This window comes from Xenopus tropicalis, chromosome 2, assembly GCF_000004195.4.
Source record: "Xenopus tropicalis strain Nigerian chromosome 2, UCB_Xtro_10.0, whole genome shotgun sequence".
Lineage (NCBI taxonomy): Eukaryota > Metazoa > Chordata > Amphibia > Anura > Pipidae > Xenopus > Xenopus tropicalis.
The window spans coordinates 156,484,529-156,509,320 of record NC_030678.2 but is presented as its reverse complement, the minus strand read 5'-3'; the positions used below and the strand labels follow the sequence as shown (position 1 = coordinate 156,509,320).

Sequence of the window (24,792 nt, the reverse complement as noted above, 5' to 3'; positions counted from 1 at the left end):
ACATACCCATACTGACCTATCTATCCACTCACATACAGACCCATACTGACCTATCTATCCACTCACATACAGACCCATACTGACCTATCTATACACTCACATACAGACCCATACTGACCTATCTATCTATACACAGGGCCGGAACTAGGGGTAGGCAGAAGAGGCAGCTGCCTAGTGCACAACGATTGGGGGCGCCAGACAGGAGCCTCTCCTGCCTACCCCTAGTCCTGCTACATTGTCATTGCCCCTGCCGCTAGTCAGGATCAGATCGTAGACCACCCTCGCATGTGCTTTGGCGCGCATGCACTGTGGGGGGGAGGTGGCTGACCGGGTAGCCTAGGGTGTCTGGTCGGCTTGGCCTGCCCCTGATACAGAGGCTGATGTATTTGGGTAGGAGGGAAACAGAGGCTGATGTATTTGGGTCAGGGAGATACAGATGGTGATGTGATTTGGGTCGGGGAGATAAAGAGGCTGATGTATTTGGGTTGGGGAGATACAGAGGCTGATATATTTGGGTTGTGGAGATACAGAGGCTGATGTATTTGGGTTGGGGAGATACAGAGGCTGATGTATTTGGGTTGGGGAGATACAGAGGCTGATGTATTTGGGAAGGGGAGATACAGAGGCTGATATATTTGGGTTGGGGAGATACAGAGGCTGATGTATTTGGGAAGGGGAGATATAGAATTTTATGTATTTGGGTATGAGGGAAACAGAGGCTGATGTATTTGGGTCTGGGAGATACAAAGGGGGATGTGTTTGGGAAGGGGAGATACAGAGGCTGATGTATTTGGGTAGGAGGGATACAGAGGCTGATGTATTTGGGTAGGAGGGATACAGAGGCTGATGTATTTGGGTAGGAGGGATACAGAGGCTGATATATTGGGTAGGGGGATACAGAGCAGGGCCGAAACTAGGGGTAGGCAGAAGAGGCAGCTGCCTAGGGCCCAATGATTTGGGGGCGCCAGACAGGAGCCTCTCCTGCCTACCCCTAGTTCTGCTACTTAGGTCATTGCCTCCACCGCTACTGACTAGCGGCAGAGGCAATGACAATCAGATGGCAGACATCCCCCTCGCATGTGCTTTGGCGCACATGCGCCATGGGGGGGGGAGGGAGGTGGCCGACCGGGTTGCCTAGGGCGCCCGGTCGGCTTGGCCCGCCCCTGCCTGTAGGTATCAGAATAGAACTCAATAGTAAGAAATCCAAGTCCGGCTTGGGACTTCACCAGTTACATGGGAGTAGGAGAAACAATAGGTTACCTGAAAGCAGTTCTAATGTGTAGCGCTGGCTCCTTCTGAAAGCTCAGACTCAGGCACAATGCACTGAGATGGCGCCTACACACCAATATTACTCGAGTATAAGCAGAGTTTTTCAGCACCAAAAATGTGCTGAAAAAGTCACCCTCGGCTTATACTTGAGTATATGGATCTACCTCGTGGAGTATATGGATGTACCTCGATGCACGCATCCCCATGGACGGGCGTGCGATCATGCATGGGTGCACGCACGCACGTACGTATACAAAGGGAGAGTGGAGAAAACTTATATGAAGGGGACGCAGAAGGGAGCGCACACAGTGCGCGGATTAAACCGGTACAAAACTGCACACAAAGGGAGAGCGCACGCACGCATACAAAGGGAGAGCGCAGAGAACTGATACGAAGGGAGTGCAGAAGGGAGCGCACACAGGATGTATCTACTCCATATACCCCAGATTATGCTTGTAAGGGAATTTTAATGGGTTGTAATGAGTTCTGGCAAAAATGTAACTATACAAGGGGTGAGGCTGAAAATCAGGAAACAGAATTGACAGACTGGTCACAGAGAAAGGACAGGCAGGAGTTGGGCAGAGAGCACATAGAGACAGGACAGACAGGAGCGGGACAGAGAGGGCATAGAGACAGGACAGACAGGAGCGGGACAGAGAGGGCATAGAGACAGGACAGACAGGAGCGGGACAGAGAGGGCATAGAGACAGGGCAGGCAGGAGCGGGACAGAGAGGGCAAAAAGACAGGCATGTACAAGTGGGACAGAGAGAGGGCATAGAGACAGGGCAGGCAGGAGCGGGACCGAGGGGCATAGAGACAGGAAAGGCAGGAGTGGGACAGAGGGGGCATAGAGACAGGGCAGGCAGGAGTGGGACAGATAGGGCAAAAAGACAGGCATGCAGGAGTGGGACAGAGAGGGCAAAAAGACAGGCATGTACAAGTGGGACAGAGAGAGGGCATAGAGACAGGGCAGGCAGGAGTGGGACCGAGGGGCATAGAGACAGGAAAGGCAGGAGCGGGGCAGAGAGGGCATAGAGACAGGGCAGGCAGGAGTGGGACAGAGAGGGCATAGAGACAGGGCAGGCAGGAGCGGGACAGAGGGGCATAGAGACAGGAAAGGCAGGAGTGGGACAGAGAGGGCATAGAGACAGGAAAGGCAGGAGCGGGACAGAGAGGGCATAGAGACAGGAAAGGCAGGAGTGGGACAGAGAGGGCATAGAGACAGGGCAGGCAGGAGCGGGACAGAGGGGCATAGAGACAGGAAAGGCAGGAGCGGGACCGAGGGGCATAGAGACAGGAAAGGCAGGAGTGGGACAGAGAGCGCATAGAGACAGGGCAGGCAGGAGCGGGACAGAGGGGCATATAGACAGGAAAGGCAGGAGTGGGACAGAGAGGGCATAGAGACAGGAAAGGCAGGAGCGGGACAGAGAGGGCATAGAGACAGGGCAGGCAGGAGCGGGACCGAGGGGCATAGAGACAGGAAAGGCAGGAGTGGGACAGAGAGGGCATAGAGACAGGGCAGGCAGGAGCGGGACCGAGGGGCATAGAGACAGGAAAGGCAGGAGTGGGACAGAGAGGGCATAGAGACAGGGCAGGCAGGAGCGGGACAGAGGGGCATAGAGACAGGAAAGGCAGGAGTGGGACAGAGAGGGCATAGAGACAGGGCAGGCAGGAGCGGGACAGAGGGGCATAGAGACAGGAAAGGCAGGAGTGGGACAGAGAGGGCATAGAGACAGGAAAGGCAGGAGTGGGACAGAGAGGGCATAGAGACAGGGCAGGCAGGAGCGGGACAGAGGGGCATAGAGACAGGAAAGGCAGGAGCGGGACAGAGAGGGCATAGAGACAGGGCAGGCAGGAGCGGGACAGAGGGGCATAGAGAGAGGGCAGGCAGGAGTGGGACAGAGGGGCATAGAGACAGGAAAGGCAGGAGTGGGACAGAGGGGCATAGAGACAGGGCAGGCAGGAGCGGGACAGAGGGGCATAGAGACAGGGCAGGCAGGAGCGGGACAGAGGGGCATAGAGACAGGGCAGGCAGGAGCGGGACAGAGGGGCATAGAGAGAGGGCAGTTAAAAAAAAATAATAATAAAAGGTTAAACAATGAAAACTATGAGGCAAACTTTTCTCTCCCCAAATCCATGCTGTTTATGTATTTAACCTAGCACCATAGTAAAACCTGCTTTTGTCTGCTGCTGTAGTATTTTTCTTTCCCTGAAGTTATCAGCAGTGCTGTAACTCTTCAAGGCAGGAGGGTCAAAGGGTCCTCCATCCACCTTTCCCTAATCTGCAGCTGCCAACATGATATATTTATAAAGAGTTCACAGGGGGTTACGCTGAGTGTCCTTTTATTATTTATTTGATTATTGAAACTTAGCAGTGGCTGCTGCATTTCCCACCCTAGGCTTATACTCGAGTCAATACGTTTTTCCAGTTTTCTTCGGTAAAATTAGGTACCTCGGCTTATATTCGGCTCGGCTTATACTCGTATACTCGAGTATATACGGTAGTCGGTTTTCTTATAACCAACCTGAAGGGCAGACAGATACTGCAGCGCTTAGAATTAAACAAGGCCTTAGATGTGTGTGCCCCCCCCCCCCCAAACTTTACATTTCTTCAGGGTCATTGCCTTGCTGAGACTAATTAAGATTCCAATTAAAATGGTTGAAGACCTTTCACACCTTATTTATACAGCAATTCAGAACACATTATTCTACATTTTATGACAATACAGGCTAAGGCTTTATGAGCCCACGGGCCTTCTGGCAGCATATACAAGTGATGCACATGGTGCTTTCTGTGCAGGTATATATACCGATATAGATCCATATATCCCCAGCACTTTCACATTTAGTTTGTAAAATGAAAGTCTGAAGAATGGATCCGAGTCCTGAAAGACAGATTTTATTTAAAGGGAACCTATCACCTTAAAGGCCCTTGGACCGACTCGGCAGCTTACCTTCCCGTGTAGGGGCAGAAACGAGCGGGCTGGCCGACCGATATCTGGCCTGAAATCGGCCAGCTATCGGTCAGGCAGGTTAGAAAATCCAGTCGGATCGGGGACCGCATCGGCTCGTTGATGCGGTCCTCGAACCGACTGCCCCATTGCCACTTACATAATCCGATCGTTTGGCCCCAGGGCCAAACTTCAAACTTCAAGCTCCCCGATATTGCCCACCTGTAGGTGGGGATATCGGGGGAAGATCCGCTCGCTTGGCGATCTCACCAAGCGTGCGGATCTTACCGTGTATGGGGACCTTAAGAAATAATTTCAGATTCTTCCATATATAAAAACAGTGACAGCAAGCAGGCAGGTGACATTTTGTGACCCCGTTGTTATTAAGGCAAGTTTTAAGGCAAGCGCCTCTATTCCTCCCAGAGCTAGAAGAAGAAAAGGGATGAGAAAACATACGATTCACATTTGCTGTACAAGTTTATTGAGTAACTGTTATTGGCACACAATGATCAAGAATGTTTTGAGAAGAGAACTACAGGAACATTGCCCGACATTAATGTTTTGACAGTGGGTGAAATATGTAGAATTGCTATGTGACCCTCTTTTGTCAGTATTTTACTTATTTTGTCAACTGTTATCCAGGTATGCCCCCAGGATCATCATGCAAGCGACTGTTGGGCCTACTTCTATGGGATTCCTCAGGGGCCAGAGATGTGCACCTACTCCCCCTCTTTTCTTGCTCTTGCACTTTATGTCTGTTAAATAACCTCTTGTAAATAACCTGACTGCCTTATAAGTCTCTCACTATGATTTCACAGTTACTGGGCTCCTGGCCAACTCATGACAAGGGCCTGAGGGGGCTCTGCGATGTATAGGTTTTGTCTGTACTGGGTTAATTAATATGGGCAGATCCATAGGCACGCTGGATTCCAAGGCTGACGAGTTGCCCACAGCCATCATGGAACGGGGACGTCATTATTCAGGTTGGTCCGTTGTTTAAAGGTGTTGAAAAAAGTAGACAAGCTTTATCGTCCTGCAGATCTTGTTGTTGGTGCTGGATTCGCCACCATGGCCGGTGCCATCAGCTAAAGTTTTGTGTCGCCATTATCTATAGCTTGAGAATTAGCTATTGTGCCATTCCCACAGCCATTACAGAGTAACGTCATACTCTCAACCATGTGAGCATCGGGGTAGGGGCGACCTCAGATTCAGAAACAATGAGCTGCTTCGACTGATTGGCTTGGGATCCCGGCTGCCATTGGCTGGACCTTCTTTGTGCCTCGTTTGTTGTCCATGGAACTCCATAGCTCACTCTCCTGCTTGCCCCTGTAAAACAAAGTGATGAGCAGTGAGCTTTTGTTTCTCCTAAGAGTTTGTTGTTAAGACTGGATTGATCGATCCTAGCCTGACTCTTTCCTATACAGAAGGAAGGCTAGGACTGATCAATCGATCGGCGCATAGTGGATTCTGCCCTGCATCGCCTTATTTCAAATGACCGGAAGCCAAGTTTTAGCAGGTATTTTCTAATAAAGCATTCAAAATAATAAACGGTGTGCAGGATAGGGCAATTATTGGGGCAGGGTAGAATAGATTTTTTACTTTAAAACTTTTTGTGTTACTTTTCCTTTAATAGAAGCTGGACATGAAATTACAATACAAACAAGGCAGCAGTCGAGCCCATATTGGCTAAATGAGCAAAACATGAATGCCTTGTGCGCTGCTTATATGAAAGAACGCATGAAGCCGGGCAGGGGATTTTTAGGGAGGACATCGGCACACACTAACCACAACAAAAATCTCTATTGTTCTTGGATGAAGCATTGCTCTGCCCACAGTCACTTCCATAAACAGCACATATCTCGCCTGGGCCCCCGGTTTGTGGGAAGGAAACTCTGCAGGTCGCCTAACTGTAGTTTCATAGGGCAAAGTCACTAGGAGGTGTTGGGTACAGATTCCCCATAAGAATAAGCAGCACAGATGTTTTTAGTTGACACACACACATTCCTATGGACATTTAGAATGTTAGGGAACGCTGTATCCTACAAGACCCAACTCAACTGACTGCAACACTGTTGCCTTGGTAGAGAGCCAGGGTGTAGCCTTAGGACTTGGTCTTTCAGAAGCCCAGAAGATATGCATATGGTATTAGCTTTGGCAATGGCCTCCTACCCTAAACCTTTATAACTCATGTCTGGCTTGGCTGCTCCCCTCCACTCATCTTGAGATGGTAAAACCTGGGACTCTAAATGAGAGGTAGATGTAGAACTAAAGGAAGGAACCGAGCAATCCAGCCCCAGGGGGGAGGGGCAGGGCCTACAGGCTGAGAAACCCTTATGTATATACTGGGGGGTTACAAATAATGTTGTAACCTGCGCCTTTTGCCTTAAAAATGACACAGACTTCTTTACTATATTTTCCCCTTATAATAAGCACAAGTCACGTGTAACCTGTAACAACAAATCCTTATAAATGCTGCTTAGGCATGTCACCATTAAAATGATGTCACTTTTGTCACATGACAGTGAAACTTTACAGAAAATAATATACACCCTGCTGTAACATACAAAGGTGTTAGAAGTCACCTGTGAATTACTCTCATGGCCTCTATTCCAGGCTAGGTTCAGCAGAGAGTCCCTCTCCCCTCATGGCCCTTTGTTTGTTCCTTAGATTCTTTAGTTACAGACTCTTCAGATTTCTTATCCAAATTTCCTAATATCTGCCTTGAACCAGGGACATTACTGGTGACCCTGAGCCCTTATATCCCAACATCCCACATCGCTTGGGGCTACAGGCAACTAATTATTTCCTCTATATGGGAACTTGGGACAGTGAATTACATCTTGACATCTGACCTTTACCCTAAATCGAACCGCTCAGACAAGCAAACTTTTTGGAGATGAGCGAGGGATCTCAGATGTTAGTTTACAGCTCGAGGTTACCCAAAATCGAGTATCTATAGAGGGCTCTCCAGCATTACATAGGGATAGGTAACAACTGCTGACCATTAATCAGAAAGGGACGTGTCCTTCTGGTCGGGTTGTTGATATCAGATTCATCACTCCCTGCTACTTGGAATGGGAGAGCATTCGTTCTGTCCTTACCAAGTACTGGGGGATATTACTGACCGATGAGTTCTTTAATCAAACTTTAACTCCAACATCAGCAAAAAGTTTGAGTGATCTATTGACCTGTAGTCATTTTAATCCAGTAAACAAGCTGGGTAGAGGGGTCTCAAAAAAAGGCACTTTCCCTTGTGGAATTCGCAACATTTGCCCCTTACAAACATAGTTACATAAGGTTGAAAAAAGATCAGAATCAAGTTCGACCCTTCCACGTAACCCAGCACACACAAAGCCATACTGATAGGACTGAAGCTGTCTGGGATTCTAAACATCATAAAGCGTAAAAGCTTAAAGTGAAACGGACACTAAAAAACTACTTTTCAAAATATTAATGTACATAACATTAAAAACACTTAGTCGCTCGGGCCCCGTCAATAGTGGTCAGCGGGTAACCCTATTGGTCGCGCCGTATGTATGTGTGACGTCAGTACGAACAGGGCGCAACCATATAAAAATGAGGGGGCAGCGGGGAGCCAGGGGACACAGCCGGAGGCCGCAGGGGGAGCCAGGGGACACAGCCGGAGGCCGCAGGGGGAGCCAGGGGACACAGCCGGAGGCCGCAGGGGGAGCCAGGGGACACAGCCGGAGGCCGCAGGGGGAGCCAGGGGACACAGCCGGAGGACGCAGGGGGAGCCAGGGGACACAGCCGGAGGCCGCAGGGGGAGCCAGGGGACACAGCCGGAGGCCGCAGGGGGAGCCAGGGGACACAGCCGGAGGCCGCAGGGGGAGCCAGGGGACACAGCCGGAGGACGCAGGGGGAGCCAGGGGACACAGCCGGAGGACGCAGGGGGAGCCAGGGGACACAGCCGGAAGGCGCCCCCCCGAGCCTGCACATTTTTACCTCTAGCTCTGATCTTCATGTGGAGTGGTATTTATTGTAATAAGACCTATAGACATACATTTTATACTTTCTGAGGGACTGTTGTGTTATTTCTATTTCTGTGTTGGTTTAGACACATCTGGTTAAGGCTGTGCGACTGTGACTAGGGATGCCAAGTGTTTGGTTGTGACCCAGACAGCCCGGTTTTCAGTAGGGCTTTTCGGTTCAAAACTTCCTGCCCAGTTTCACAAAATCAGGCAGGATTCTCCAAAATTCATGAGGTGATTGGGCAATTGCTGATCCCCGTGTCCTAGCCCCGTCCCCTGTGACATCAGAGGACCATACTGTGATGCCAATGCCCCGTCCCCGGGATGTCACTATGTTCCGGAAGTGATGTCATTTACCCTACCAGCGATTGCCCTCAGCGCCTCACCCCCCTCCAGCTCTGCCTCCAGATTTGTATAGGTATCATCTGGCGGCGGCTGGGGAGGCATTTTATTAGTTTTTGCCCCTATTATATAGGCACCCTAGATGAAACCCTAGGCACAGGCCCTTGGGGCATAATATATACAGTTTAATTGAGGTCACTAAAGTTATTTTGCTTATTGCCCTGGTCCTGGCATTTCAAGCACAGAGAAGCCAAAACAGCCCCCACAGGCCCAATAAAAAGTGACTGTCTATGGCATTTGCCAGAATCCACATTGCATTCTGGAGGGCTGCCCATAAAGACAAGGAGTTTGCCTCCCCCATCTCCACCACACAATCTGGATAGGGAGCAAGGGGACAAGATGCCCTGCCGGCAAACCCACCTCCCAGGGTCCATGATGACAAAGACCCTGCCGCACACCCCGGACCAGGAGCCGGGCACCCCGAGATGAACTTTCCCTTCTGTCAACCCCTCTGATGTCGCTGCACATCCTGGACATGTAGCAAGGCCCCAAGGACCTGGGGCTACCAGGATTTCCCCCATATGCCAGTGCAGTCCGACCCTGTTCCCAATAAACTATGGGTTTTCCCAGTAAGGGGTTCTTATGTCATTTGATGCTCCATTCCCAGGGCCGCCATCAGGGGGGCACAGGGGGGACAGTTGTCCTGGGTGATTGTTGATGATCCTTATGTGTACCTTCAGTTCCTACCTGTAGTTCCAAATCTGGAGTTTGTGCCACATACCAAGCCCAGGGCTGTGACCCATTTAAAGCGGAGGCCGACTCCTCCAGTACAAGGGCGGCCATAACAAGTCTGGAGCTGAGTGACACGGCTATGTATTATTGTGCTGCTGCCGATTCCCACATTGGGTAAATACGTTGCACAGCTATAAAGAAACACATGCGGAGTTTCATTTAGTCTTGTCTTCTACAAAAACACAGCCGGTGAATAAAATATCACAGAGGTTTGCAATAGGAACACTCTAAATGGTGTACAAGCTGCAAGTGGGGAAGGGTCACACAGCTATGCACTTGCTTGTAAATCTGCTCATAGATTAGGGGCTGTTTGACTGGAACTACTTTAATAAATATATATTTCCCCTTTAATTTCTTAAATGATAAGGGACCTCACAAGCAAAATGACTTAATATTAACTCATTTTCCATTTATAGTGGAAGAGCTGAGTAGGACTGGCACAATTTCTAAAGAAAATAATACTATCCACCCTATTCCAGCTTTTACTCTTCCCTGTTTGTAACAATGACACCAAGTATAATTATTACTGGCGGGTAAAATATGAGCAAATGGCAAACCTGTGCGGTGCGACTAATCTCCCCGCGCGCCCGTGTGGTGCGACTAATCTCCCCGCGCGCCCGTGTGGTGCGACTAATCTCCCCGCGCGCCCCTGTGCGACTAATCTCCCCGCCCGGCGCTATCCCGCGCCCCTGGGTGCGATCCCGGCCTGGGGCGACTAATCTCCCCGCCCCTGCGGCGCTATCCCCGCCCTGTGCGGTGCGACTAATCTCCCCGCGCGCCCCTGTGCGGTGCGACTAATCTCCCCGCGCGCCCCTGTGCGGTGCGACTAATCTCCCCGCGCGCCCCTGTGCGGTGCGACTAATCTCCCCGCGCGCCCCTGTGCGGTGCGACTAATCTCCCCGCGCGCCCCTGTGCGGTGCGACTAATCTCCCCTATAAAGATCGCAACACGTAATAGGGGGCCACGATAATGACTTTAGCAGGGGAAGGGCCTGAACTCTCATGGATGAGGAGGGAAAGATGGGAGTTAGGGAGGCCGGTTAGTAGGAGGTTACAGTAGTCAAGTCGGGATAGGATGAGAGCATGCAAGTGCAGCCTAGCTGTTGCAGTAGAGAGAAAGGGACGGATTTTGGCAATATTGCGCAGGAAAAAGTGACAGGTTTTGACAGTGGTGTTAATGTGGTCAGAGAAGGAGAGACAAGAGTCAAAGATCACCCCCAAACAACGCGCCGAATCGACCGGGTTGATGAGGGTGCCATTAATAGAGAAAAAGGGGGGGGGGGGGGGGGTAGGACCAGGCTTAGGCGAGAAGATCATTAGTTCAGTTTTTCTTAGGTTCAGTTTGAGGTGGTGTTAATTAATTAGGTTAGAAAGCAAAAAAAAAAAAAATGTTAGGTGAGGTAATTAAAAACAAACAAAAAAAACAACAAAACAAAAAAAACCCAAAACCGAACAAAATAGGTTAGGAAATTTAAAACAAACAAAAAGCAAAAATAAGGTTAGGTTAGAAAATTAAAAAAAAAAAGTCAAGAGGCTCAGCAAACAACAAAGAAAACAACAAAAAAAAACCCAAAACCAAACAACAAAAACAGAAAAAAATCAAGAGGCTCAGCGGAGTCCCCTGCAGTGGGTTGGTGTGGGAGGCTCAGCAGGGGCCCCGCTGACAGGCGCTAACAAAACAACAAAATCAATAAAAACAACAAATAAACATTCCTGTGTGTGCGTGAGTCTGTAAGGCTGAATACCATCAGGTATAATAATTACATAAACAGAGCAATTTAATGGAAATTACCGCAGGGTCTATCCACATAACACCACAAAAATATATATATAGACTCTAAAATGTTTTCTGTAAACCACAGGACTATACATTGCTAAGCTAATAACCCTTTTAAAAAATATCTTTGCAGATTGAGTCCTATACTGCTTCCTACCTTTACAATGGACTGAACTACCAGATGGTAGGAGTAACGTTTTGTATACATAAAGATACTATATATTTTTGTGGTGTTATGTGGATAGACCCTGCGGTAATTTCCATTAAATTGCTCTGTTTATGTAATTATTATACCTGGCCTCTAGATGGAGCTGGTATGCTTATCACATGGCTTAATTGGTGGAGTGGGGGTTTAAAAAGGTTTTCACCTAGTGTTCTTTATACTGCACCAGAGGAAGGACCCCAGCGGTCCGAAACATGTAGTGCTATGCATCTCTGAACTAATAAACAACACAGAACGCATTTGGCTCTCCAGTGGATTCTTTTATTTCTACATCTCACAAATAGCAATAGCATTTTACTACCGGATATACTCCAGTATCACAACACTTGCACTGTTTTCATTTGGTGCCTCTGTACCCACATAGGTTGGTAAATCTGTGCATATTGAGCATCAAACTGTTCAGTTGGCCCGTGGGAAAGTGAGGTACTGAATGGGGTAAATTGCAGCTTTGAGACACTTTTCAGAAATGACATAAAACCCCTACATTTAGCTTAGCTTTGCTGCTTGCTGCTTTGCCAGACATTTTTATATAAACTGCTATTAGGAGTAGAAAGACACGGTTACCCATTTGGGATTTGGCAGAATGAGTACCTGGAGCAAACCTAACGTTTCACAATTTTTGGCTTTGGAATCTAAAATATACCGTATTCTGCTGTAATGCTTTGAAAATTCGCTAATTTACTGCTGGGAGTTTTTCATCCATAGACGTCAGAAATCTCTATAAAACTGTACATTTCTTTTATTGGCACATTCAAGAGACATGAGGCTTTCTGAATCAAAGTAATTTTTGTCCATATAATAAAGTATGTTTTCGCTATAAATCCTTATTTCGTGATAAATAGCAATTTTCTTTTTTTTTGGGGGGGGGGGGGGGTTCTCCTGAAGAAAACTAAATATATTTTTCCTACCTAAACCAAACCCCCCCCCCCAACTCTCAAGGTCGGAACATTGTGTTAAGGTCCCCATACACAAGGGCACAAAGAACGTTATTGTCAATATTATGTATGTACGCAAAAAATGTTATAGCAACCCACTGGAAGTCCAGTGGAACCCCATCTATCCATTCTTGGAAACAGCTAATAGAAAACGCCATTCCGCTCTACAAACTCACCTATATGAGAAGAGGTTGCCCAGACAAATTTTATAAAGTGTGGGAAACACAAAAAGCAAAAAGGGGAGCACACACCAGGATAGCAGGCTGTAACATGCACACGGCGCTACCACGCTCCCCAATGGCCCCCGACAGGGCCAAAATTCAAAGGGAAAAAATGGAAGTAGAAGCGGAGCGCCGGGCAATAGTTTAGTAAAAACATATATTTATTTCCATATCATTAAAAACATGATAAACATAGAGGAGTGTTCTCACCCATACAGCTTGACGCGTTTCGTGGCTAACATGCCACTTCCTCAGAAGCTGAATTGTAACACTGACCACCACCGGTTTTTAACCAATTAGTCCCAAAAATAAACACACCCACTAATCCATCATTAACCCCATGAGTGAATAAAATCAGTTAAAAACATATACATCCAAAAGATGACAGGGGAAAAGTACATCCAAGCACATTAACCCCCTAGCCCCAAAACCATCATAATAGCAAATTACCATATGAATACATGGTTGAGCATACCAAAACAAATATAACTATCTCATATATAGGTCACAGTGTCATAATATATTATGGGTGTAATGAGTCAAAACTGGAGTAGCCCTAGACTCTAATAAACACAGGTTTATAACATACATCCTCAAAGGTGCAATAGTAGATATCATTTACAGTAACACGATATCTCCCATTCCCTATTAAGGCCCCCATACTGTTCCGTTGTTTTAAGGCGAAAAATCCATTGAACTTCACTCTCCAATAGCCTATTATCCAAGTCACCTCGCCTTATGTTAACCCTTGGTTTATCAATTATTTGGAAAGTCACCCGACCACCATCACAATGTCTCTCTCTTATATGTTTAGCAATTGCCGATTTATAATCCTGCCTCTCTATAGCTGATAAGTGTTCCAAAAATCTGGTCCCGGCTCTTCTAATAGTCTTACCGACATACTGGGCCCCGCACTCACACGTGGCTAAATAAATGATCCCTTTTGACTGGCAATTAAAATATTGGGGAATATCAAAAATTTGCCCTGTGACAGTGGAGGGAGTAATGTATGTTATAAACCTGAGGATGTATGTTATAAACCTGTGTTTATTAGAGTCTAGGGCTACTCCAGTTTTGACTCATTACACCCATAATATATTATGACACTGTGACCTATATATGAGATAGTTATATTTGTTTTGGTATGCTCAACCATGTATTCATATGGTAATTTGCTATTATGATGGTTTTGGGGCTAGGGGGTTAATGTGCTTGGATGTACTTTTCCCCTGTCATCTTTTGGATGTATATGTTTTTAACTGATTTTATTCACTCATGGGGTTAATGATGGATTAGTGGGTGTGTTTATTTTTGGGACTAATTGGTTAAAAACCGGTGGTGGTCAGTGTTACAATTCAGCTTCAAAGGAAGTGGCATGTTAGCCACGAAACGCGTCAAGCTGTATGGGTGAGAACACTCCTCTATGTTTATCATGTTTTTAATGATATGGAAATAAATATATGTTTTTACTAAACTATTGCCCGGCGCTCCGCTTCTACTTCCATTTTTTCCCTATAAAGTGTGGGAACCCTGGCTAGATATAGATCCAGTGGCAGATTAAACCCCTACATGATATAACCAAACAGAAGGAAACAGACATACACTGAATGGTACCTCCCTCCAAGTATAGACATCAAAGAGAAACAGTAAAGAATAAAAACACCATCAAGGTTTAAATTTGGTTAAAACTTTATTTTATTTTTTTACTTTACTCGTTGTTTACTATCCTTATCTTCAATGTTAAACAAGGCATGTATAATAGTACTACTCTGCTCTATTGCAAGTACATAAAAAAAAAATGCAAATGTAACTTTAATAATGCATGTAATACAACTGTATGTAATGCCCTGAAATGTTCAATAAAAAGAATTGTTTAAAAAAAAAAAAAAAAGGTCCCCATACACTGGGCGATTCTAGCTGCCGATATGGGTCCCTTAGACCGATTCGGCAGCTAATCGGCCCGTGTATGGGCACTACCGACGGGACTGCCTGACCGATATCTGCCCTGAAATCGAACCAAGTGATCGATTTAGCCTGGATTCTCCCAATATCACCCACCCGTAGGTGGGGGATATCGGGAGAAGATCCGCTCAATTGGCGATCTTAAGGTATATGGGGACCTTTACATGGATTGTTCTTGCTCGGTACCTTTAGTGGAGCAGCTTTTTTCTGCCCAAACAAAAATATATTACATTCAATTAAAGGGCAAATTGCACCCGTTACTGAATGAAAACTATGATTTCATGTAAAACCCAACTAAACCTAAAGAATAAAAGCTGTGTGTGCCTTAATTATGCACTTTTCATACAATGAGCTGCTAAACCCCAAACTTGTACAGCAGCCCTGGGCTTTATTTAGGTTCGGTGCTACCCTAGGGCATACCTACTAATCTCTGAACCCTGGACAGACTTGGTGTGGCACATACATTTTCTGTGACATTAGTGCCCATAAAATGCCATACAAAAAGGCATAATCTCTATTATCCCCCTGCTACTATAGGCACCATCTCTCCCTACTATACCTGCTATCCCACAGCCCCAGTCCTTTCCCAGAGGCTATTATCCCCCCACTGCTACTATAGGCACCATCTCTCCCTACTATACCTGCTATCCTACAGCCACAGTCCCTTCCCAGAGGCTATTTTCCCCCCACTGCTACTATAGGCACAATTTCTCCCTACTATACCTGCTATGCCACAGCCCCTTCCCAGAGGCTATTATCCCACTGTTACTATAGGCACCATCTCTCCCTACTATACCTGCTATCCCACAGCCCCAGTCCCTTCCCAGAGGCTATTATCCCCCCACTGCTACTATAGGCACCATCTCTCCCTACTATACCTGCTATCCTACAGCCACAGTCCCTTCCCAGAGGCTATTTTCCCCCCACTGCTACTATAGGCACAATCTCTCCCTCCTATACCTGCTATCCCACAGCCCCAGTCCCTTCCCAGAGGCTATTATCCCCCCAACTGCTACTATAGGCTATTATCCCAATTCAAAATCATATTACATGGCAGCTCAGAAACCAGTGTGATTAGCATCAGAATTCAATAATCAGTAATAACTTAGCTAAAACAGAAGAAAAGCACTGGCACCAGGTTGTAAGTAGACTAAGGGGGTGCTTAATTAATCCGGACACCCCAGTCCCTAAGATGTAACTTGATCTGGCAACCTAATATCAGAACACTCAGCTGGGGGCCCAAAAACCCCAGAACATGCCAGTCACACAACTTGCAGCAATCTCCCATGGTATTTTAGGTAACTGCAAATGATATTTCTAAGTTAAGATATTTACACTGCCAGGGAAACGTCAAAAAGGGGGTGATTGTGAATATTCTTTGAATAACTAGGTAGAAATAAGTTTCCTAAAGAACATGTGTGTGTGTGTGTGTGTATGTATGTAATATATATATATATAGTTTTTAAACAATGAGTTTTCAATAAAAAATACTCAGAATTTGGCTGTGCACCCCACAGAATACTAAAGCCTTGGAGTGCAGACACCATCAGGACTGATATATATATATACACACAAATACACCCACACTTATGTATGTGTGCGTATGATACACAAGAGTGATTAATATAGTGTAAATGATATACTTATAACTGATACTTAGTAAAGTAATTTCTGTCACTTAACTGGTGTAATATAATAAAGTACCCCCTGTTGTAAAATATGAGGATATTAGAAATCACCCCAGAGTTCCATGACCTGTATAAAAACACTCAGCCTTCAGCCTTATACTTTTATATGGCCATGGAATGCCTCAGTGACGTATATTATATTTTATAGTAGGGGGTACATTATTCACTATATGTTCATATTTCTGCACAAAATATATATAAAAAGTCACAAGCCAGCTGTTTTAGTACTAACCCAGTGGGCAAAAAGTGCTAGAAAGTAGAGAGGAACAAATTGAGGGGCACAGGCTGCCCATGGGAAGGCAATACAAACTAAGTATCTAGGGTGCAGCAAAGGGACTTGTCAGTGAGATGAAGCCAAGAATCCATACAGGGTGTTGCACGTACATTTAATAACATTTATTAAATAAATCATTTCAAAGTCCCACAAACCCTGCCATGAGCAGATGCACCAATTGCCCATCAGATAATCTGAACCCCTAGTTCCTGCCCGAACCCCAAGGCTCCCAATCACAGCCATTAATCTGCTTATGTGGCAGCAGGAGAACAACATGACTGAGAGAGAATCAAAAGCTTTTCTGCATCCATCAGCAATCTCTCCCTGCAACAAGAGTCGCTAGGAATCGCCCATGTGGCTGCCAAAGTGACCCTCCTTAGCAACTATTGGAACTCATTTGTCTCCATTTCAGAGGAAAGTCATTAAAGTGTTCGGTGTGACCCTGTACAATGAAAACCTAAAGCACTAGCGATACAACGCGGAGCTTCAACCTGTGGCTGCACAGCTGCTGCTCAGCTAGGAGTTTGCAGCCCATGGCAACGGGGGCTTCTGGGAGTTGTAGTTTTACATAAGCTGCAAGAGATAGATCCCAATGATACAGGGTAAGCAGCCCACAAGCCACCGGCCCGGAACTAACCCTACTCCGTACTATTCCCAGAGCACTGCTGATATGGCACCCCGGGCACAGAGGGCAACGGGGCAAATATTGCCAACCTGCTTAAACACACCCGTCACCTTATTCGTGAGTCTGCTGTACCCCAGAAAGCACCCTCCCTGGCCCGTACGGGCCCCCAGCTCACCATTACAACTTTGGCAGCGCTCTCCAGCCGGCCAATCACTTCGCTCGCACCGAGCGCCGCCATCTTGGGCTCCGTTCAATGACGCGCCGCGCAGTGTGGGAGAAAGCGGGGAGCAGAGCCAATGGCGCCGCTGAAGGGAGGGGGCGGAGCTTCGGGAAAAAGAGGAAGAGTCGGGATTGGAGGAGGGCAGATGGGAGGGGCTGGAGTTGTTTGAGGGGGGGGGACTTGTAGTGACATACTGGGTAAGAAGGGCACACGGAGGGAAGAATAAAGTGGCTCCTGATAGGTGTGTGTGCTGCCATCAGCTCTTTAGGGCTGGGGTAAATAGAAAAGATATGGTGGATTAAGAAATCCTTTTGTAAAAGTGAGGCGGTATGGCCATACCAGTTTAATGTAAGATGAGGTATGGCCGCCATGTTTGAAACACTGACCCACTGGGAATACAGTTCTATGGGGTCACATCTCTGGTTAGGGCTGCTGTCATTCAGGGGAATAAGGGGATAGAGAAGGGCCTGATTTATGAACTATTTCACAGAAACAGATATGGTTGCACCTATTCTGTATTTAGTTATTCTGCGTGTATATTTACTGTGACATAAATGTGGGAATCATATGCTCCCCACACCATGTTAGAGGGCCTCTTGCTTTCACATTGCCTCCATTATATGGACTGCAACGCCTATAGTTTTTAACAGATAACCCGCTTCCAGCCAGTCCTGATTCATATAACGTACCGGGCATAAGGCAGGCCAGTTTCTACATTGTTTCAAAAAGGCCCCTCACATAGATTATAACTGCCCATATACATCATTCTGACTGCTTCATTAGCGCTTTTATCCACTGGTGGGACTGAGAAGGGGAAGGTAGGTGCTACATATATCAGAAAAGCAGGTAGGCAACAGCTAAGCAGAGAGCCGGCACTACCCAAGGCAGATAGTAGGTTTGGGGAGAGTTACTGCAAGGCTTTTGGGACACTGCAGAAAGGCCTCTATAATTTGCCTGGCTGTTTTTCCAGCTTTAGCATGTGGTATTACTGTAGTCACTTTATCTCCTTTGATTTAAGATTAAAAAAGCTGCCAATACAAAGGTTGACTAGGTCACATTGTGTACAATTCCACCCAGTAGCAAAATTCTGGAAGGCCCGTCTTTGCAGTTAGGACCCAATTTTGGCAATTTACCTTCAGAACAAATCAGACAGCAAATTAGGAGCGGGCAGAATAAAGGTGGGGCAGGCAGAATCCACCCCTTATTCCACCACATATAGTTATACAGTTTAGTCATTTCCCTATGGTGCTTAGGGATGTCATCAGTTATAATCGGAGCTTAGTGATGTACTTTCTAGGGATGCGCCGATTCCAGGATTCGGGCAAAATTCTGCCTTTTTTGGCAAGATTCAGATTCGTCCGAATCAAATCCGAATCCTTAAAATCACTTGACTTTTTGCCACGCAAACACCCTTCTGGAGTCTATTTTGCGTATGCACATTAGGATTTGGTTCGGTATTCAGCCAAATGTGTCACAAAGGATTCAGGATTCGGGCGAATATGAAAATAGTGGGTTCCGTGCATCCTTAGTAGTTTCTGCCACGTGACTTACTAAAAACTGTATATTATAATAAATAAAGTACCCTGTGTTGTAAAATATGAGGATATTAGAAGTCACCTCGGCCTCCTTGGTGACTTATAATATCCTTATATTTTACAATACTTTATTCACTATATAATCTACATATCTCCACATTTGGCCTTTGGCCAAAAAAGTAGAGGCCCCTGCCATTGCCTGCCAGCTGAATAACTCCTCCAAGCTCCATTGTTAAAGTCTGTGGAGGACAGAACATAAAGTCTGCAAGCTAGTTATTCTACTTAGATCACAGGCTCTGCAAAGTCATTGAAAAGGGAAGTTGCTAAAAGTGACCAGTTGCCCCCAATTTTTATATCACATAAGGGTGACCAGCAGAGACTCTATATCACTTAAACCTAGCCTGCCTAAGCTTCTCTGTCCTACCAAAAACAAGCAGCTGCTAAGAAGTCACTCTGGGCAAGTGGTTTGATGTACTACTAGCCCAATAAGCACCTTGCTTCAGGAAGAACAACTTTCATCAGGAAATGCAAGTGTGGGAGCTTGTCTTTAAATGTTGGTACCCAAGAGGTAAGTGATTATTTCTTCTTGTGATAGCAAGCACTGAGAGAATTGGTGAATCTTACTTGTCTCTTCTGAGGGTGCGGATTATACAATTAAAGGCCCTTTTAACTTGTGAGAAGCTCAAACTAGGCCTTAACAAGTGTCTGTCTGGTGTATGGAGTGTTTAATATTGTTTTACACCTTGTTGGGGTGTGTTAATGTGAAGTGCATGATACCTTAAGCTAATATCATGTGAGTTGAAAAGATCAAGGCACCTTTTTAACTTCATTTTAATAAATAAAAAAACTTAAACTTAAACAAAAGCAAGCGTGGCACAAATGTTATAAGTTTTATTGTCTAACTATATGGACAGATCAAAACCGCAGAGAAACGGCTAGCTGACTCCCAAGAACAGCACTTTGCTAATCCCTCCCCACTCACCTACTCCTTCCTCCTGGAAGCTAAAGCAGCTCTGGAGAGAGAATCCACCACAGTAACTAGGAAAGTTCTCCTATACAGTTCCCAGCGAATATATGACCAGGGAGATAAAAACAGCAAAGTATTAGCCTACTTTGCTAAAACCCAACACACCACTACGGCCATCCCAAGGATTAAAACTCTAGAAGGGAGAACGGTAAGCGACTCCCGGGAGATTGCAGCCACCTTTGCCAAATTCTACCGAAATTTATACACATCCAAGGTCTCCTACACTAAAACCCAACTCTCACAATTCCTAGATAAAATTCCCATCCCCTCCCTCCCCCCAGCAGAAAGAGCCTGGCTCAACCTCCCCATAACACCAGGAGAGGTACAACAAGCCATACAGGCCTTACCCCCTAACAAAACACCCGGCCTCGACGGGTTACCACCGGATTGGTACAAAGAGTTGATAGATGAAATCCCCACACACCTCCTAGCTACACTCCAAGACTCGTGGGACACTGGAGCCCTACCTCCATCCTTCACTGAGGCCCTAATTGTGGTCATCCCTAAACCTGACAGAGACCCTGCAGTGTGCGGCTCCTATCGGCCAATATCTTTACTCAATACTGATGCCAAAATCCTGGCCAAAGTTTTAGCAAACAGGCTGGCCAAAGTGATAGAAGATCTGGTCCACCCAGATCAATCTGGGTGTATGCCGGGTAGAGCCACGGATATAAACCTCCGCCGACTATTTACAAATCTACAAATACCTCACAGAGAAATAGGATCGAGGGTCATTGCCTCCTTAGACTCGGAGAAAGCGTTTGACTCCGTTGAATGGCCCTACCTGTGGGAGGTTTTGAAAAGATTTGGCCTTGGGCAACATTTTATCAAATGGGTCCAACTGCTATACCGAAACCCCACAGCAAAAATTAGGGTCAATGGCATCATCTCAGAACCCTTTGACCTCTCTCGAGGAACACGCCAAGGCTGTCCTCTCTCTCCCACCCTATTTGCTCTTGCCATCGAACCCCTGGCCATACTCATACGAAATTCCCCCACCATACAAGGTCTTACATATGCTAATATATCCGAAAAAGTATCGCTATTTGCAGACGATATTCTAGTGTACTTAGCCAACCCGGCCCAATCCCTTCCTGCGCTCCTCAAAGAGGTTCAAAACTTTGGCAACTTCTCCAGTCTCAGAATCAACTGGGACAAATCCCAAGTATATGCCCTAGACCACATACCGCCGGTCCCTCTTCCACCTGGGATGCAATTACAATGGGTCCAATCCTTTAAATATCTGGGGATATGGATTCACTCAGACCCCACACAGTTCACTAAACTGAACCTTGACCCATTGATGGATCGACTGGCCTCAACGCTCAAAACCTGGGTGAAATTACCACTCACACTTTGGGGGCGCATCAATCTCCTCAAAATGGTCTTCCTTCCTAAACTTCTGTACGTTTTTCATGCCACGCCATATCCCCTTCCACGCGCACTGTTCCGCAAACTCAATACCATAATAATACCATATATATGGGCAAACAAAACGCCGCGTATCTCGTGGCAAAGACTAGCGGCCCCGCTTCAACAAGGAGGCCTAGCTCTCCCTCATTTCTTTCTATACTATCTGGCCTCCCAAATATCATACCTGCAGTGGCAATTCTGCCCCAACCCATACAACCCCAACACGGCTCTACACGCCTCCCTTCTTGACTCCATAGAAGGCTTGTGTAACTCTCCCTACAGGCATATTACCGATGGGGGACCCCTCCCAGACTCCCTTAAGACCCCTCACAAAGCCTGGGTAACGGCACTTAAACTTCTGGGCCACTCACCACCCCACCTATCCCCCTACATGCCTCTATGGGGAAACTCACTGCTCCCCCACCTCAAGAACCTACCTGACTTTATAGTCTGGCCAAGACTCGGGATAAAAAAATTGGGAGACCTAATACAAGGTGCATACTTCCCTACACATCAAGAACTGCAAAGCAAAGAACCTCAGGTACAGCTGCATCTATTTAGATACTTGCAACTTAGACATGCCTTCCAGGCCCAGTTTCAAACTCTCACCCCGTCACTGGTTACACTGAACCTAGAAATAACGCTACACCAACCTACAGCCCCCAAACTCCTATCCAGACTGTACGCACACCTTTTGGAACCCAATGTTAAACCATTCGAACGAGCCCGTACACTGTGGACCTCCTCAATCCCTAACCTAACAACAGAACAATGGGAGGAAGCCACAGATAGCTGCTATGAGTTCTTAATTTCACTACGGGACAGGCTGATCCAATACAAGGTATAACACCAATTGTACATTACTCCTAACAAACTTCACAAGTTTGGTAAAATACCTAATGACTGCTGCCCAAGGTGCAAAGCCCCCCAAGCAGACTTCCTCCATCTAATATGGAGCTGCCCCCCCATTGCGCAGTTCTGGTCCACAGTGATGAACACCATTGAAACAGAACTAGCGCTACCTAATGTGCTTAATCCAATAACTTGCCTTCTAGGCACGGTGGAAGACATACTCCCCACTAATGCAGCTAGGACAACGTTTAGGTCCCTTACATTCTACGCCAAAAAAGCGATCATAATGAGGTGGATGGGCAACAGCGTTCCGACACTCGAACTCTGGTACCAGCTCATCAACACTGCCTTACCTCTTATAAAACTCACCTATGAAACTAGAGGGGCACACGGGAAATTTGAAAAAATTTGGGGCATGTGGTGCGAGTCCAACGGACCCCCAAACAACTGACATGGGCCATCCTCAACTTAATGCCAAAGACCAAGGCCAGACTCAATCTCACAATAATGAGTAAATATGTTGGAAATGTGAAATAAATGTACCAAACTCTTGCTTCATTATGTAACCTGCTTTATTAAGTATTATGTTGTATTTTGTTATGTATTGTTACATACTCAGAAAAATAAACCTTTAAAAAAAAAAAAAAACTATATGGACAGATGACAAAGCAAAGTTCCTGACCTCTGCAGTCCCTTCTTCAGGCTCAGTATCCAAAATAAAGCCTTTCAATTTAAGTTGTAGGGAGTTGCTCTCTTTCTTGGGGATCACTTTTTATCCTGAAATCGTCTTGGTCCAACTTGCATATTTAAGATCTACCCAAGGCTGTATTTAGGTCTGGTGCCACCCTGGGCGTGGCTTCTGACTGTACATGACATCACCTTCGCATGTCGCAGGCGCATAACCCCTTAGCTCTGTCCCAGGATTTCCACAGGAACTCTCTGGCGGCAGCTGGGGGGATTTTTTTAATTTACTATCAAGAGCTGTGTAACGAGGGGAAAAGGGTTCTGAGAGGGAGATAGGAAGGTCAGTCCTTATGGCAGGGACAGTTACAAGACAGGGCGTAGTGGGCGGAGACTGACAAGATGGAGCGGGCGGAGACTGACAGGGCGGAGCGGGCAGATACTGACATGACGGAGCAGGCGGAAACTGACAGAACGGGGCAGGATTCAATTTGCTTTTCTTCAAGTAGATAATGGTTGCTTTTAAGGTATGTTTAGGGTCATTGTCTTGTTGTAGGAGCCAGATCCCTTTTCAGCTTCAGCTTTTGACGGACACATTAGCATCCAGAGTTTGCTCATATTTAGAGGAATCCATTCTACCCCCCTACACAGTCTTTCTTGTGCCGGTGGCTGCCACACAACCTCAAAGCATAATGGATCCATCCCATATTCAAACCTTTGGTGATTGTTGCCAAAGAGTACATTTTTAGTTCATCAGTCAACAGCACTTCTTTCCATAAGGCCTCTGGCTTATTTTAGATGTTGACATCTGGGATGAGGCTTCCTCCTGACTCTTCCATAAAGATGTTTGTGCAAGCAATGGTACAAGACCTTGCCTTGGCTTCCATATTTGCCCTTAATTACCATTTCTTGACGATATTACAGACTGTATTGACTTGTTTTGGAGGTATCAATTAACTTCATTTTCAAATCCTCTGTTGTTGTGACAATGCAAAGTTTGGGGTGTCGGAGACTTTATCTCTGCACTTGTCAGCAGGCGAGAACCCCTAATGGCTATTAAAGTAGAAGGGAAGGTAAAAACTAAATAAGCTTTATCAAGAAGGTCTATGTAAATACAGCCATAAGCACTTACAGTAATGCTGCACCAATTCTTCTATATAAACATGTTCTTAGGGTATCTGACTATTTCATTCTGGGGGCCGGAGTCTGTGCAGCTCTCTCCTCTCTCCCTTGTCCTGCTCCCCCCACCCTTAGGAATGTGTAATCTGAGCTATAATGGCTAGAGCTGTAAGCAGGAAGCTATGAAGACCAAGCTTAAATGGCAGCTGCAATCTTAAACAGAGAAAGCTTCTAGGGCTGTTTACTCAAGTCTGGTAAAGCATTCTGCAGAATAAATATAGCGTTCTGTGTGGCACCAATGTGGCAAATCAATTGGCAGTAAAATGCCAAAATGACTTTCCTTTTCCTTTGTCACCGGACAAGTGGAAGGCTGTACAAACCTGCAGAAATCATACAATTACTACATGGGGGTGGGTGCAGGGGCGACCAAGCCAGCCAGGTTGCCTAGGGCACCCAGTCGGATTAGCCCACTGTGAGGGATGACCTTTCCGTAATTTGGAGCATTCTGGATAATGGGTTTCCGGGTAATGGATCCCATACCTGTAGTTTTCTTCTACTTTTTACTTAGAAAACCAACTAAATATGTAATTTGACAAGGAGTACCCGGACTTTTGCTTCCAACTGTGTATGCTCGATGCTCTGTGTCAAAACTCTGTGGCTGCTTACATTTAAAATGTAAATAATGTTAGCATCCTTAACTATAGTCTTTTATTATGTCAATAAGTCACTGCATAACAGCAGTAATCTAGCACTAATGATATCGCAGCCTAATCCGTCCCCGTTGGGTGACATCAAAGGTAGGAGGGGTATTTGCAGGACCTTGACCCACATGTAGCTAAGTCCCCCTGACATGCAGGTTAACATGACCCCTACATATCTAGTAAATGCTGCCTTCCC

At 46.3% G+C, this 24,792-nt stretch overlaps 1 protein-coding gene and 1 long non-coding RNA gene across 2 annotated transcripts in view; one reads left to right on the top strand and one right to left on the bottom strand.

The window, feature by feature from the left end:
* Positions 1–4,679: 4,679 nt before the first annotated feature.
* Positions 4,680–17,364, bottom strand: LOC101731949. The gene is made up of 2 exons (XR_004221389.1): positions 17,224–17,364; positions 4,680–5,547 (listed from the first exon to the last, which is right to left on the bottom strand). It is a non-coding gene; the product is annotated as an uncharacterized LOC101731949 (long non-coding RNA).
* A 67-nt stretch (positions 17,365–17,431) lies between these two features.
* Positions 17,432–24,792, top strand: part of LOC108645269 — a 31,671-nt gene continuing 24,310 nt past the window's right edge. Inside the window, exons 1-2 of the mRNA XM_031897251.1 lie at positions 17,432–17,509; positions 19,168–19,371. The gene's annotated coding sequence lies outside the window, so the exon portion shown is untranslated. The remainder of the gene's footprint in view (positions 17,510–19,167; positions 19,372–24,792) is intronic.